Raw genomic sequence first — 15,048 nt, 5'->3', positions numbered from 1 at the left:
TCTATGGGCCCTGGTCAACAGTAGTACACTATAAAAGGGAATATTGTGCCATTTGGGAGATAGCCCAGATCAGTGCAGAACATTAAGCTTGACAGCGCAACGCTTTAATATTTGATGTGCTTTGCTACTGTCTTGGCATATATATATATATATATATATATATATATATATATATATATACACACACACACACACACACACACACACACACACACACACACACACACACACACACACACACACACACACAGTGCCTTGACTTTTTCCACATTGTTATGTTACAGCCTTATTCTAAAATGGATTAAATAAATAAATACTCACAATACCCCATAATGACAAAGCAAAACAGGTTTTTAGAAATTGTTGCTAATTTATTTAAAAAAACAACAGAATTACCTTATTTACACAAGTATTAAGACCCTTTGCTATGAGACTCGAAATTGAGCTCAAGTGCATCCTGTTTCCATTGATCATCCTTGAGATGTTTCTACAACTTGATTGGAGTCCACCTGTGGTATTTTCAATTGATTGAACATGATTTGGAAAGGCACACACCTGTCTTAACAAGGTCCCACAGTTGAGAGTGCATGTCAGAGCAAAAACCAAGGCATGAGGTCGAAGAAACTGTCCGTAGCTCTTCAAGACAGGATTGTGTCGAGGCACAGATCTGGGGAAGGGTACAAAAAAAAAACATTATGCAGCATTGAAAGTCCCCAAGAACACAGTGGCCTCCATCATTCCTAAATGGAAGAAGTTTGGAACCATCAAGAGCTAGCTGCCAGGCCAAACTGAGCAATCGGGGGAGAAGAGCCTTGGTCAGGGAGGTTACCAAGAACCCGATGGTCACTCTGATAGAGTTCTACATTTCCTCTGTGGAGATGGAAGAACCTTTCAGAAGAAAAACCCTATCTGCAGCACTCCACCAATCAGGCCTTTATGGTAGAGTGGCAGGACGGAAGCCACTCCTCAGTAAAAGGCATATGACAGCCCACTTGGAGTTTGCCAAGTCACCTAAAGACTCAAGGTTCTCTGGTCTGATGAAACCAAGATTGAACTCTTTGGCCTTAATGTCAAGGGTCACGGCTAAAGGTAACCTGGCACCATCCCTACAGTGAAGCACGGTGGTGGCAGCATCATGCTATGGGGATGTTTTTCAGCGGCAGGGACTGGGAGACTAGTCAAGATGGAGGGAAAGATGAACGGAGTAAAGTACAGAGAGATCCTTGATGAAAGCCTGCTCCAGAGCACTTCCAACAGGATAACGACCCTAAGCAGAGCCAAGATAATGCAGGAGTATTTTCGGGACAAGTCTCTGAATGTCCTTGAGTCGCCCAGCCAGAGCCCGGACTTGAACCCGATCGAACATCTCTGGAGAGACCTGAAAACAGCTGTGCAGCAACGCTCCCCATCCAACATAAGAGCTTGAGAGGATCTTCAGAGAAGAATGGGAGAAACTACCAAAATACAGGTATGTCAAGCTTGCAGCGTAATACCCAAGAAAACACTCAATGCTGTAATCACTGCCAAAGGTGCTTCAACAAAGTACTGAGTAAAGGGTCTGAATACTTATGTAAATGTGATATTTTTGGTTTTAATTTTTATAAAAATGTCTAACCTGTTTTTGCTTTGTCATTATGGGGTATTGTGTGTAGATTGATTACATTGAGAAAAATATTTTTTTTTAGAATAAGGCTGTAACATAACAAAATGTGGAAAAAGTCAAGGGGTCTGAATACTTTCCAAAGACACTGTACACACACACACACGAACACATACACGGCTATAACTGACAATTCTCTCTCGAAAACCATCCCCTTAATATATATTTTTCAAAAGTAAGGCTTCTCTCACATGGCAGGAGGGAGGAGGCGTAGAAGGTAAGAAGAGAAACAAGTTCAAGGCTTTCAGCTGAGACGCATGACAGTGTTGTGTTGTGCAGCAGCAGAAGAGGGGGAGGAGGAAATGTGAATGCAATGCACTAGCAGGGACTCACTCGCAACAGGTTGCCCTCGCCACCAACTCGGAGGCCTACAGTGCCCTTTACACAGGAAGTACACAGGATGTCAGTTTATAGGCATGGGGGAAGGGAGGCAGGCCTATGCCAGTTATATTGCATTGCACATACTGGGTCTCATTTATCAAAATGTGTGCTTCTCACTGTTAATAAATGTGTATAGGGTCATTCCTTCAGCCCTAGTCTAACAGAGCAGCCCTCGTCTAACACAGATAAGCACGATGGCGCTAAACATAAACACAGCATAATAAATTAGAGAAAATGATAGTGATGAATATATATATATATATATATATATATATATATATATATATATATATATATATATATATATAAAATATCAGTTGAAGCCGGAAGTTTACATAAACTTAGGTTGGAGTCATTAAAACTCGTTTTTCAACCACTCCACAAATTTCATGTTAACAAACTATAGTTTTGGGAAGTCGGTTAGGACATCTACTTTGTGCATGACACAAGTCATTTTTCCAACAATTGTTTATAGACAGATTATTTCACTGTATCACAATTCTAGTGGGTCAGAAGTTTACATACACTAAGTTGACTGTGCCTTTAAACAGCTTGGAAAATTCCAGAAAATGATGTCATGGCTTTAGAAGCTTCTGATAGGCGAATTGACATCATTTGAGTCAATTGAAGGTGTACTTGTGGATGTATTTCAAGGCCTACCTTCAAACTCAGTGCGTCTTTGCTTGACATCATGGGAAAATCAAAAGAAATGAGCAAAGACTTCAGAAAAAAAATTGTAGACCTCCACAAGTCTGGTTCATCCTTGGGACCAATTTCCAAACGCCTGAAGGTACCACGTTCATCTGTACAAACAATAGCATGCAAGTATAAATACCATGGGACCACGCAGCCGTCATACCGCTAAGGTAGGAGACACATTCTGTCTCCTAGAGATGAACGTACGTTGGTGTGAAAAGCGCAAATCAATCCCAGAACAGCAGCAAAGGACCTTGTTAAGATGCTGGAGGAAACCGGTACAAAAGTATCTATATCCACAGTAAAACGAGTCCTATATCGAAATAACCTGAAAGGCCGCTCAACAAGGAAGAAGCCACTGCTCCAAAACCGCCATAACAAATCCAGACTACGGTTTGCAGCTGCACATGGGGACAAAGATCGTACTTTTTGGAGAAATGTCCTCTGGTCTGATGAAACAAAAATAGAACTGTTTGGCCATAATGACCATTGTTATGTTTGGAGGAAAAAGGGGGAGGCTTGCAAGCTGAAGAACACCATCCCAACCGTGAAGCACGGGGGTGGCAGCATCATGTTGTGGGGGTGCTTGCTGCAGGAGGGTCTGGTGCACTTCACAAAATAGATGGCAACATGAGGAATGAAAATCATGTGGATATATTGAAGCAACAACTAGAGACATCAGTCAGGAAGTTAAAGCTTGGTTGCAAATGGGTCTTCCAATTGGACAATGACCCCAAGCATACTTCCAAAGTTGTGGCAAAATGGCTTAAGGACAACAAAGTCACGGTATTGGAGTGGCCATCACAAAGCCCTGACCTCAATGCCATCAAATTTGTGGGCAGAACTGAAAAAGCGTGTGCGAGCAAGGCGGCCTACAAACCTGACTCTGTTACACAAGCTCTGTCAGGAGGAATGGGCCAAAATTTACCTGACTTATTGTGGGAAGCTTGTGGACCTGAAACATTTGACCCAAGTTAAACAATTTAAAGGCAATGCTACCAAATACTAATTGAGTGTATATAAACTTCTGGCCAACTGGGAATGTTATGAAAAAAATAAAAGCTGAAATAAATCATTATCTCTACTATTATTCTGACATTTCACATTCTTAAAATAAAGTGGTGATCCTAACTGACCAAAGACAGGGAATCTTTACTAGGATTAAATGTCAGGAATTGTGAAAAACTGAGGTTAAATATATTTGGCTAAGTTGTATGCAAACTTCCGACTTCAACTGTACATATACTTACACATATATATAAAAAATATTGATAGTTATATATCGGCATCGTGATAATATCGTATAGTGAGGTCCCTGACAATTTCCAACCCTAGAAAATTTCCAACCCTAAAAAAGGGAAGATGCATATCCCTGGTGGGGTAGAGTGATAGCGAGAGGAGAGAAAGACATAAGGTGAGAAAGAGAGAAGGAGAGAGAGCGCTAGAGATGAGGCTTTCCTCATCTCAGTTATCAGTGCTAATTAGAATGGGCCCAGGTCCTCTCAGGCCACAAGCTGGCCTTTGTAACTCTGCTCACCTGCTTAGTGGCTGACTGCTCGCTGCTCTTAAATTAGCCTATTCAGGATTACACTAAAAGTGATTTGCCGTTAACCTTAACCGCTGTTTGACATACAGTGCATTCGGAAAGTATTCAGACCCCTTCACTTTTTCCACATTGTTACGTTAGTCTCATTATAAAATGGATTAAATTGTTTTATTTTCCCCTCATCAATCTACAATATACCCCCTAATGACAAAGAAAGAATATATTAAAAAGACAGAAATAATACATTTACATAAGTATTTGGGGAGTTTGTCTTTGTGGTTGGTGAGTCTTGGTGGTTCCAAACTTCTTCCATTTAAGAATGGAGGCCACTGTGTTCTTTGGGACCTTCAATGCTGCAGAAATATTGTGTTACCCTTTGCCAGATCTGTGCCTCAACACAAGCCTGTCTCAACCTCTTGGCTTGGTTTTTGGTCTGACATGCACTGTCAACTGTGGGACCTTATATAGACAGGTGTGTGTCTTTCCAAATCATGTCCAATCAATTGAATGTACCACAGCTGGACTCCAATCAATTTGTAGAACCATCTCAAGGATGATCAATGGAAATGGGATGCACCTGAGCTCAATTTCGAGTTTCAGAGCAATACTTGTAAATATGTTTTTTGTATTTTATTTTTTGTTGCCAGTGTATAAACCTCCCCCTGAAATAGGGTCTGCCTGCCTGGGAGAGAGACCTGGAGGCTGGGCCTGCCATTGTCCCAAATGGCACCCAATTCCATTTGGGCATTGGTCAAAAGTAGTAGTTCCTGGTCAAAAAAGTAGTGCACTATAAAGGGAATAGGGTGCCATTTGAGACACATGCTCAGTCTCTTTCTCTCCCTCTCTCTGACAGCCACTTGTATGTAATGCACACATACCATATACTCACAACCAAAGCACAACCATTGAACAAGCCAAAAGATAATGGATACACAATATGTCAGTGACAGGGAGTGCGTCCCAAATGGCACCCTATTCCCTATGTAGTGCACTATGGGCCTTTGTCAAAAGTAGTGCACCACATACAGAGCCATTTGGGAGGCAGAGAGGATGTCACATCGGAATATTCAACAGACAAGCTAAACTAACAGTGTTCAGATGACAGGGGGCGGTGAATGGAAGAAAGTTCTACAGCTGCACCATCGAGAGCATCTTGACTGGCTGCATCACCGCTTAGTATGGCAAATGCACCGCCTTCAACAGCTACAGATGGTTGTGCGGACAGCCCGGTACATGACGGGGACAGCTCCCTGCCATCCAGGACCTCTATCAGGCAGTGTCAGAGGAAATTGTGAAAGACTTCAGCCACCAAAGCCATATACTGTTCACTCTGCTACCGTCAGGCAAACGGTACCGGAGCATTGGCTCTTGGACGAACAGGCTCTGACACAGCTTCTATCCCAAGCCATAAAACTGCTGAATAGTCAGTGTAAACACTTAATTATCTTGCACTGACTATGCACACTCACAAGACATTCAGTACCAGTCAAAAGTTGACACACCTACTCATTCAAGGGTTTTTTGTTATTTTTACTATTTTATACATTGTAAAATAATAGTGAAGACATCAAAACTATGAAATAACACATATGGAATCATGTAGTAACCAAAAAAGGGTTAAACAAATCAAAATATATTTTATATTTGAGATTCTTCAAAGTAGCTACCCTTTGCCTTTAACAGCTTTGCACACGCTTGGCATTCTCTCAACCAGCTTCATGAGGTAGTTACCCAGAATGCATTTCAATTAACAGGTGTGCCTTGTTAAAAGTTAATTTGTGGAATTTCTTTCCTTCTTAATGCGTTTGAGCCAATCAGTTGTGTTCTGACAAGGTAGGGGAGGTATACATAAGATAGCCCTATTTGGTAAAAGACCAAGTCTATATTATGGCAAGAACAGTTCAAATAAGCAAAGAGAAACGACAGTCCATCATTACTTTAAGACATGAAGGTCAGTCAATCCAGAACATTTCAAGAACCTTGAAAGTTTCTTCAAGTGCAGCCACAAAAACCATCAAGCACTGATGAAACTGGCTCCCATGAGGACCGCCACAGGAAAGGAAGACCCAGAGTTACCTCTGCTGCAGAGGATAAGTTCATTAGAGTTAACTGCACTTCAGATTGCAGGCTAAATAAATATTTCACAGAGTTCAAGTAATGATGAGTTGGACCGCAGAGGAAGGAAAAGACGCCAACAAGTGCTCAGCATGTGACCCGTTTCATGAAACTAGGCATATGTCGCAGGTCACTACTTCACACGACCGAGAGACCCATAGGGCAGTGCACAATTGGCCCAGCGTCGTCCGGGTTAGGGGAGGATTTGGCCGGCAAGGATGTTTCTGTCCCATCGCGTACTAGCGAGTCCTGTGGCTGGCCGGGCACATTGCACGTTGACACGGTCGCAAGGTGTACGGTGTTTCCTCCGACACATTGGTGCGGCTGGCTTCCAGGTTAAGCAGCCGTTGTGTCAAGAGGATGCACGGCTCTCAACCTTCGCCTCTCCTGAGTCCATAGGGTGTTGCAGCGATGGGACAGGACTGTAACTACCAATTGGATACCACGAAATTGGGCAGAAAAAGGCAAAAAAAATTATTACGAGCCTAGTTGGTTTAGCCACATAAAGACACCAACCTTACAGCTAGCCATGATTGGCAGAGATCATGAGTGGGCTTGACATGCTGGGAGATCAGTCTGCCATATAGCGCGCTTCTGACTATTTGAGCTGGTCAGTATGTCTAGGTAATTCGGTCTAACGCAGCTTTTTTTTAAATGTATCGTGTATTAAAACTGCATACATTTTGCTCTCCACTTTCTGGAGGACCAAGTTTTTAAAATCTGTGGAATTCGAGTATGATAGCTAAGGAGACGGAGAAAACACCTGTCTCCGGATTACATCTTCAAACTAAGGGCAACCATGGCATCCAACAGGAGACACGTTCATCCATGAATTATGTATATGGGTAAAACGGTCTAGCTAGCCACATTTTCAGATATTACACATTTCTAATTTTGACAGAAAGAGCCATTTGCTTAGCTAGCTATAGCCTAATGTTAGCACTGAACCTGGTTGGTTAGCTACCTGCAGATTCATGCAGGTTAGTAACGTCATTAGTTGTGATTATGGTTCATTGTTTACCCAGATAGCTAGCTAACGTTAGCTGGCTGGCTTGCCTGCTAGCCAATGTTACGTGTAGGACCTCATTATCTGTATCTCAGAGCCATTTGCTTAGCTAGCTGGCATTGAACCTGGTTGGTTAGCTACCTGCAGATTCATGCAGTGTAGTAACGTCATGACTTGGGATTATGGTTCATTGTTTACCTAGCTAGCTAGCTGTCTTAAAAGACTCCACTATGCAAGTAACCATTTCGGGTGCGTTCGTAAATTCTGTCTGGCCATCTACTCTGACTTCAGAGCACGCTTTTCTGAGTGTGCCAGAGCGCAGAATAACTGATGAATTTATGAACACTCAACACCCGTTGAATATAGCCGGTGTCAGTAAACGTCGGCAAAAAAAACGTAATTAAATTGTTGCCAGCAGCACAGTCACCAACACTCTGGATAACATGGATAACATAACAGAGTGGGGAGTTCTCTCATTATGTGTCTGTAAGTAGCTAGCAAGCTAGCCAATGTCAGCCAGTTAGCTTGAGTGCTTGACTGCCGTTGTGAGGTCAGAAAGTTCGGATCAACCCTACTCATCGGCCAGAGCGTCCGTTATGCTCTCTGCACGCTCCGAGAGCCACACATTTCGAATATACTCACAGACAATCTGACAGCACAGTTGCAGTCACCAACGCTCTGGATAACATAACAGCCTAACCAGCTCTGCTAGGATGAGTAATGTTCAGTGAGCTGTTCTGTCATTTGTGTCTGGAAGTAGCTAGCAAGTTAGCTTGGGTGCTTGACTTCTGTTAGTACTGAACGCTCGGATCAACCCTTAAAGAGATGGGTGGGGCTAAAGCTTAAGAGGGTGAGAACGATGTTGAATGGCTGTAGACAAAGAAGGGCTCTCCAGTAGTGGTACCAAAAGATCCAGAAGGCCATTTTCTCAAAGGTGAGTTTACAAGTTTAAAAGCAAAATTACTTTCCCATTGTTTCTTAACTGTAGTATATGATAAACGATTTGGTAGCTCTAAGTCTCTAATTTTTATCCAATGTAAAAAACACAATTTCAAATGTTGCTACATAAGACCGATTTGAGCCGGTCGGTCACATATATGGGAACTCCTTCAAGACTGTTGGAAAAGCATTCCAGGTGAAGCTGGTTGAGAGAATGCCAAGAGTGAACAAAGCTGTCAAAGGCAAAGGGTGGCTACTTTGAATAATCTCAAATATATTTTGATTTATTTAACACTTTTTTGGTTACTACATGATTCCATGTGTTATTTCAAAGTTATGATTTATTCACTATTATTCTACAATGTAGAAAATAGTTAAAATAAAGATAAACCCTTGAATGAGTAGATGTCCAAACTCATGACTGGTACCACACACGCACTACAGTGAGCTCAGAAAGTATTCATACCCCTTGACTTTTTCCAAATTTTGTTGTGTTACAGCCTGAATTTAAAATGTATTAAATTGAGATTTTGTGTCACTGGCCTACACACAATACCCCATAATGTCAAAGTGGAATTGTTTACAAATTATTTAAAATTGAAAAGCTGAAATGTCTTGAGTCAAGAAGTATTCAACCCCTTTGTTATGGCAAGCCTAAATACGTTCATGAGTAAAAATGTGTAATAATAATAATATAATGTCACATTATAAGTTGCATGGACTCACTGTGTGTAATAATAGTGGCTAACATGATTTTTGATGACAACCTCATCTCTGTACCCCACACAGATAATTGTAAGGTCCCGCAGTCGAGCAGTGAAATTCAAACACAGATTCAACCACAAAGACCAGGTTTTGCAATGCCTCACAAAGAGGGGCACCTATTGGTAGATGGGTAAAAATAAAAAAGAACACATTGAATATCCCTTTGACCATTTTGAAGTTATTAATTATAATATGGACGGTGTATTAATACACCCAGTCACGACAAAGATACAGACGTTCTTCTTAACACAGTTGCCAGAGAGGAAGGAAACGACTCAGGGATTTCACCAAGAGGCCAATGGTGACTTTAAACAGTTACAGAGTTGAATGGCTGTGATAGCAGAAAACTGAGGCTGGATCAACAACATTGTAGTTACAACACAATACTAACTAGTGATGCACCGATATGACATTTTTGGCCGATACCAATATCCAATATTTTCCTTGCCAAAAAAAAAGAACTGATACAGATATTAACCTTTTTTGCGACCTTTTAAGCATTCTAGTAGTTAAATAGTTAAAACACATACACGGACGCAGCGATCTAAGGCACTGCATCTCAGTGCAAGAGGCGTCACTACAGTCCCTGGTTCAAATCCAGGCTGTATCACATCCTGCCGTGATTGGGAGTCCCATAGTGCGGCACACAATTGGCCCTGCTTCGTTCGGGTTAGGCCATCATTGTAATTAAGAATTTGTTCTTAACTGACTTGCCTAGTTAAATAAAAGGTTAGACACACAAAAAGTTATTTTGTTGGCATTTACGTATGTCCCTAATACCAGTAAAACATAATCAAAACCTATTTCTTTCACTTACTTGCTGTGTCGTTTCATTGTCAATTTGATCATTCTCAACCAGGACTTCTATGGAACGCCGTTTGGGTCTTTGCATGTCAAATAACACTTGTTGACCAATCAGGACCTGAATATGACTGCACAACACATAATGATTAAACAAGTTCTTGAATGAATTTTTTACGTAGTTATTACACAATCACTCGTATTTCATATGTCACAACGATTCATCGATACGTATGCTATGATGCTGGTAATGTTGTCTCGCGCACCTACAGTGCTGTCATAATGTTCTGTCAATGTTCTTCCCCAAAAACATGGCAAAACGACAATCTGTGTCAGCAGCTATAGTTAGCTAGCTAACTATATAGCTAGGTGTCATCTAAAATAACCCTAATTTATAAGACAGTTCTTATTTGATTAATGGTGGTCAGACCCATCGATGTGAAGCTAGCCACAATAAGGATTAGCCACAACAATGGACTTTGCAGTTAGCCTTTAAAATAAAATTGTATTCGCATCACTGTCAGTGACGTTACTTTATTTTGAAGGCAAACCACAAATTCCACTATTGTGCCTAATCCTTATTGTGGCTAGCTTCACAACACATAACCCGCTCGAGCCTCACTAGCCAGATGAAGCTAGCTGGCTGCTTATAACGTTAGCTCTGGGCAACAGGGTTAAGTAGCTGGCGAGCTATTTATTTTCATGAACTGAAGTTCCATTTCAATAGGCGAACACCAAGTGGCAACCAAGCTAATACTTACTAACAAGGATTCCTAAATCATTGCTAAGAGTAATGAAAATGACTGCAGTTTCTACTGGTCATTGTTTTCAGGCTGGTTGTATTGGTGCTAGCTAGGTACTAAGCTAAAACTAGCTACCCTAGAAGTTGCGGTTGAACAAATGATGCTTTATTACCAACGCGGTATTGTAAACACATCGTTCGTGGCTGGTGTTTGCAGACTTTTTTGTACAGCTCTGACAGCGTTACTGTATCTTTTTTGACACGCAAAGACCCAAACGGCGTTCCATAATATGACAGTATGTCGTGAAGCTAAAAGCAGTGACGCAATTACTGTGTAACAACGGTAGGGCAACGGGCAACATCTGAAAAATAGCGCCCTTGGTAGTGTGTACCGGTGCTCAACCAGTCGGCGAAAGCCAACATCACCCACGACAGAGAACGGTTGATTGTCAAGGGCAATGAATTCCATTATCTTGGCTTTAATGGATTTCGCCTTTGAGTTGTCTCGCTGAAATTTTCTTACTCTTTCAAATGACTGCTTGACTTGTTGACTGCTCGATCCACACAGCAGACTGTGGGCTAGGTTAGGAATGCTGTGTTGCACAACATTTTACGTGGCGTCATTAGTCATGTACCTACGTTATATAGGTATGCACGTCAGCTTTGACATCGGTTTTGCACATCGGCGTTAAATTAGACAGACATCGGCCGATTCCGATATGTTCACCGCTATAATGTGCATCCCTAATACTAACCTAAACAACATTATGAAAAGTAAGAAGCCTGTAAAGTAAAACTGCAAATAATGTCCTGAATACAAAGCATTGTTTGGGGCAAATCCAACAACACATCACTGAGTACCACTCTTCATATTATCAAACATGGCTGCATCATGTTATGGGTAATGCTTGTCATCGGAAGGACTAGGGAGTTTTTTTTTGGATAAATAGAAAAACAATAGAGTTCAGCACAGGCAAAATCCTAGAGGAAAACCTGGTTCAGGTGGCTTTCCAATAGACACAGAGACAAATTTCAGCAGAACAATAACCTAAAATACAAGGACAAATATAGTTGCAGTTGCTTACCAAAGACAACACTGAATGTTCCTGAGTGGCCTAGTTACAGATTTGACTTAAAATCTGCTTGAAAATCTATGGCAAGACTTGAAAATGGCTCTCTAGCAATGATTAACAACCAACTTGACAGAGCTTGAATAATTTTTCAAAAAATAGTGTGCGAACATTGTACAATCCAGGTGTGCAAAGCTCTTAGAGACGTACCCAGAAATAGTCACAGCTGTAATCGCTGTCAAAAGTGATTCTAACATATATTGACTCAGGGGTGTGAATAATTATGTAAATTAAATATTTCTGTACATTTGCCAAATTTTATAAAAACATGTTTTCACTTTGCCATTATGGGGTTTTGTGTGTAGATGGGTGAGAAAAATATATATTTAATCCATTTTGAATTCAGGCTGTAACACAACAAAATGTGGACCAAGTCAAGGGGTATTTATACTTTCTGAAGGCACTATATAGACACACCAACAAAACTCTTTCACACTCATCATACGCTGCTGCTACTCTGTTCTTAATTCTTACTTTTATTATCCATACTAATGCCTAGTCTCTTTACCCTGCCTTAATGTACATGTCTACCTCAAATACCTTGTACCCCTGTACACTGATCTGGTACTGGTACTCCCTGTATATAGTTCGAATCTAGGCTGAATCACATCCGGCCGTGATTGGTAGTCCCATAGGGCGGTGCACAATTGGGTCCAGCATCGTCCGGGTTTGGCCGTCATTGTAAATAAGAATTTGTTCTTAACTGACTTGCCTAGTTAAATAATGGTAAAAAAAAAAAAAAAAGAATAAAAAAAAAAAAAAGATATAGCTTCATTCTTATGCATTTTATTCCTTGTGTTTTTTTTGTATACTCTGAATCGTTGGGAAGGGATCTGAAGCAAACAATTTCCGGTAAAGTTGTATTCAGCGCATGTGACAAATACAATTTTATTTGAAAGGGCAAGTTCAGTTGAACCTTGGCCACACACACCTATTTCAGGCTATTGTCTTCAATTAAACATTCATCCTGATACAATAAACATTGAACTGGCCTAGATACCAGTATTATCTGCTAGATACCCAGGCGATGCAGGCATCCTTATGGAATGAAAAGTAGGCCTGGCCCTGTAACTTTCTGTTCATAGCTACTTCTCTCTCAGAGCCAGAGACTTACTGATGAGCTAGATGGCCTACTTGAGGTTACTGTATGGGAAAGCATAGGCTTATGCCATTTATGTAATGAAAGAATATGTTTAATTAATTTGTTTCCTTAACTCAAGTTGGTTTTTCATTTATAAATAAAATAAACAAACCACTCTAAAAGACGAATATAGTTTCAACATACACCTGGCAACCAGAATAAACAAGACAAGCTCTGAATACCAATATGCTAAATATGGCAATTCATGACCTCACATGGCTAAGGCAATATCCTGGGAAATTGCAAGCTATTGCATGTTCATTAAAAACATATCTGTTCGTTTGCTACTCAAGCTGTATACATAAAGAGATAACATCATGAAGTCAGGTTGCTTTTTGTAGGCTGTTCCACTGGCTGCTGTTTTAGCCATTTAAAATAATTCATTTCAAGCGGGTCATGTTAACCTACATTATTTTTATGCAGATTACGGAAACAAAAGCTCTGTATTAGTGGCTAAGCTCTGCTTGAAATCATTGCACAAATGACAAAAGACGGGAAATCAAACAGAATAATGTTTTGAATGTAGCTGTTAACGTTACTAGCCTACCCAGTGTACACAAGTCCAACATTTGCTTCGAGCACAAATAGAATAGGCGCACTAGACTCGGGGACTGTACTTTTTTTCTGTCTGTCAGTTACTGTATTGCCTATATCGTCTCATTTCATTGACATTATCTTTCATGTGCTTTGCGCTATGCCATCGTCGTCGATGTATGGCAATCAATCAATCGTAGAATGTCCAGAAAATGATAAAGTAGATGGTTGTAGAGCGTTCACTCGCAACAATGTATCCGATGGAAAACAGTCTGTGTCACAGCCAGACAGTCTGGCTACACCGTAGACCCATCTGTCTAGTGACAACTCGCCAATGATCAAGTAAAACCTCTCTTGGAACAAAATTACAATTCTCAAAATTTGACAGCAAAACAAAGTTGAAATGCTTTTGAGCAACTGAATACAGGTTTGAAAACATGGTGTACTATTTATCGAGCGGTTCAGTTTGCGTATCAAACTGGCTTGTCATTTGTTGGCAATACACTTACCCATGAGCTCAATTGTTTTTATGAAAACGCGTCCTCTGTTCCTCATTTGCCAAGCAATACTTTCATCGATTAAATAGCCTTGTATGTACAAACAATGTCCAATGAAACCGATAGTGAGAATTGTTTTGCGAGCAGGTGTAACCAACCAACAGAACAGTTATTAACTGGCTTGCACAGTTTAACTACCATACGCACTCTACTGGCTGCCTATCTGGTCACAGACTGACGTTAATACAACAGATGCGTTCAAATCTTAACTTTGGCAGTAGTCATGTTATCTGGCAAGCTATGAGTCATGATCAAGACTAATCTACATTAGCCTGGTAGCATGACTAGGAAATACTCAATTCACAGTAACATACTTCGACTTCAGCTAGAGGAAACTAAAGACATGATGGCAGCGTTGTAGGAACTTGGAAGTGTCTCTCGTACTACATGAGGTCAGCAAATTACAACAGTAAAACGTTTAAATCAATAAGATATACACATCATGAATAAACCAATGTAAAAACTGACCAGTGATGAATCCCACGTTTCCAATAACATTTAGTCCAACTCCGGAGGAGATGACTTGACTTTCTGAAGAGTTGTCAGGACTTCCTGAATGAGGGCTCGAGAGTCCTCTGCTACACACGAGTACAGCCCCTCGTCACTGACAGCTACTTTGACAGGCTGAAAAATACATTTGTAGATTGTGTCAAGAAGCAGTTCGATGCACCTCCAGAAATGTTATGGTTTGGCACAAAAACAAGCATTCAACCTTTCTTCCCCTATATGTGCCATCATTGTTTAGGTAATGTACATTGATTATTGATCAATAAAGTGCACTGATCAGATCACTTCTTGTCAAATGTGTCATTTAACTCGACACAATTTGACATAATATTATGTGCAATTTATTACATGGCAAAACAATCAAGTTCAGAGTCACAGAAGAGGACAACAATTTAATCGGTTATCTGCTATAGGCGATCATCACAGACATCCCTCTTTTGCTTTACGATAAATATAAATGTTAAAAATGATCATGAATACTTGGGCAGACTGTATGAGGTCTCAGTCCATTACTCATGCCCAGATCAA

The 15,048-nt window shown here is 40.7% G+C and overlaps 1 protein-coding gene across 3 annotated transcripts in view; it reads right to left on the bottom strand.

The window, feature by feature from the left end:
* The window catches only part of taok3a (TAO kinase 3a), a 99,026-nt gene extending 84,404 nt beyond the window's left edge, over positions 1–14,622 (bottom strand). The window contains exons 1-2 of one of the 3 annotated variants that reach the window (XM_071402473.1): positions 14,482–14,622; positions 556–667 (exon numbers count right to left, since the gene is read on the bottom strand). The gene's annotated coding sequence lies outside the window, so the exon portion shown is untranslated. Of the gene's footprint in view, positions 1–555; positions 668–13,965; positions 14,099–14,481 lie in introns of those variants that run through there. The other 2 variants (XM_071402471.1, XM_071402472.1) reach the window with 2 other exon arrangements.
* Between the last annotated feature and the right edge of the window lie 426 nt (positions 14,623–15,048).

This window comes from Salvelinus alpinus, chromosome 5, assembly GCF_045679555.1.
Source record: "Salvelinus alpinus chromosome 5, SLU_Salpinus.1, whole genome shotgun sequence".
Taxonomy (NCBI): Eukaryota; Metazoa; Chordata; class Actinopteri; order Salmoniformes; family Salmonidae; genus Salvelinus; species Salvelinus alpinus.
The sequence above is the reverse complement of the archived record's forward strand: the minus strand, read 5'-3'. Positions and strand labels throughout refer to the sequence as shown.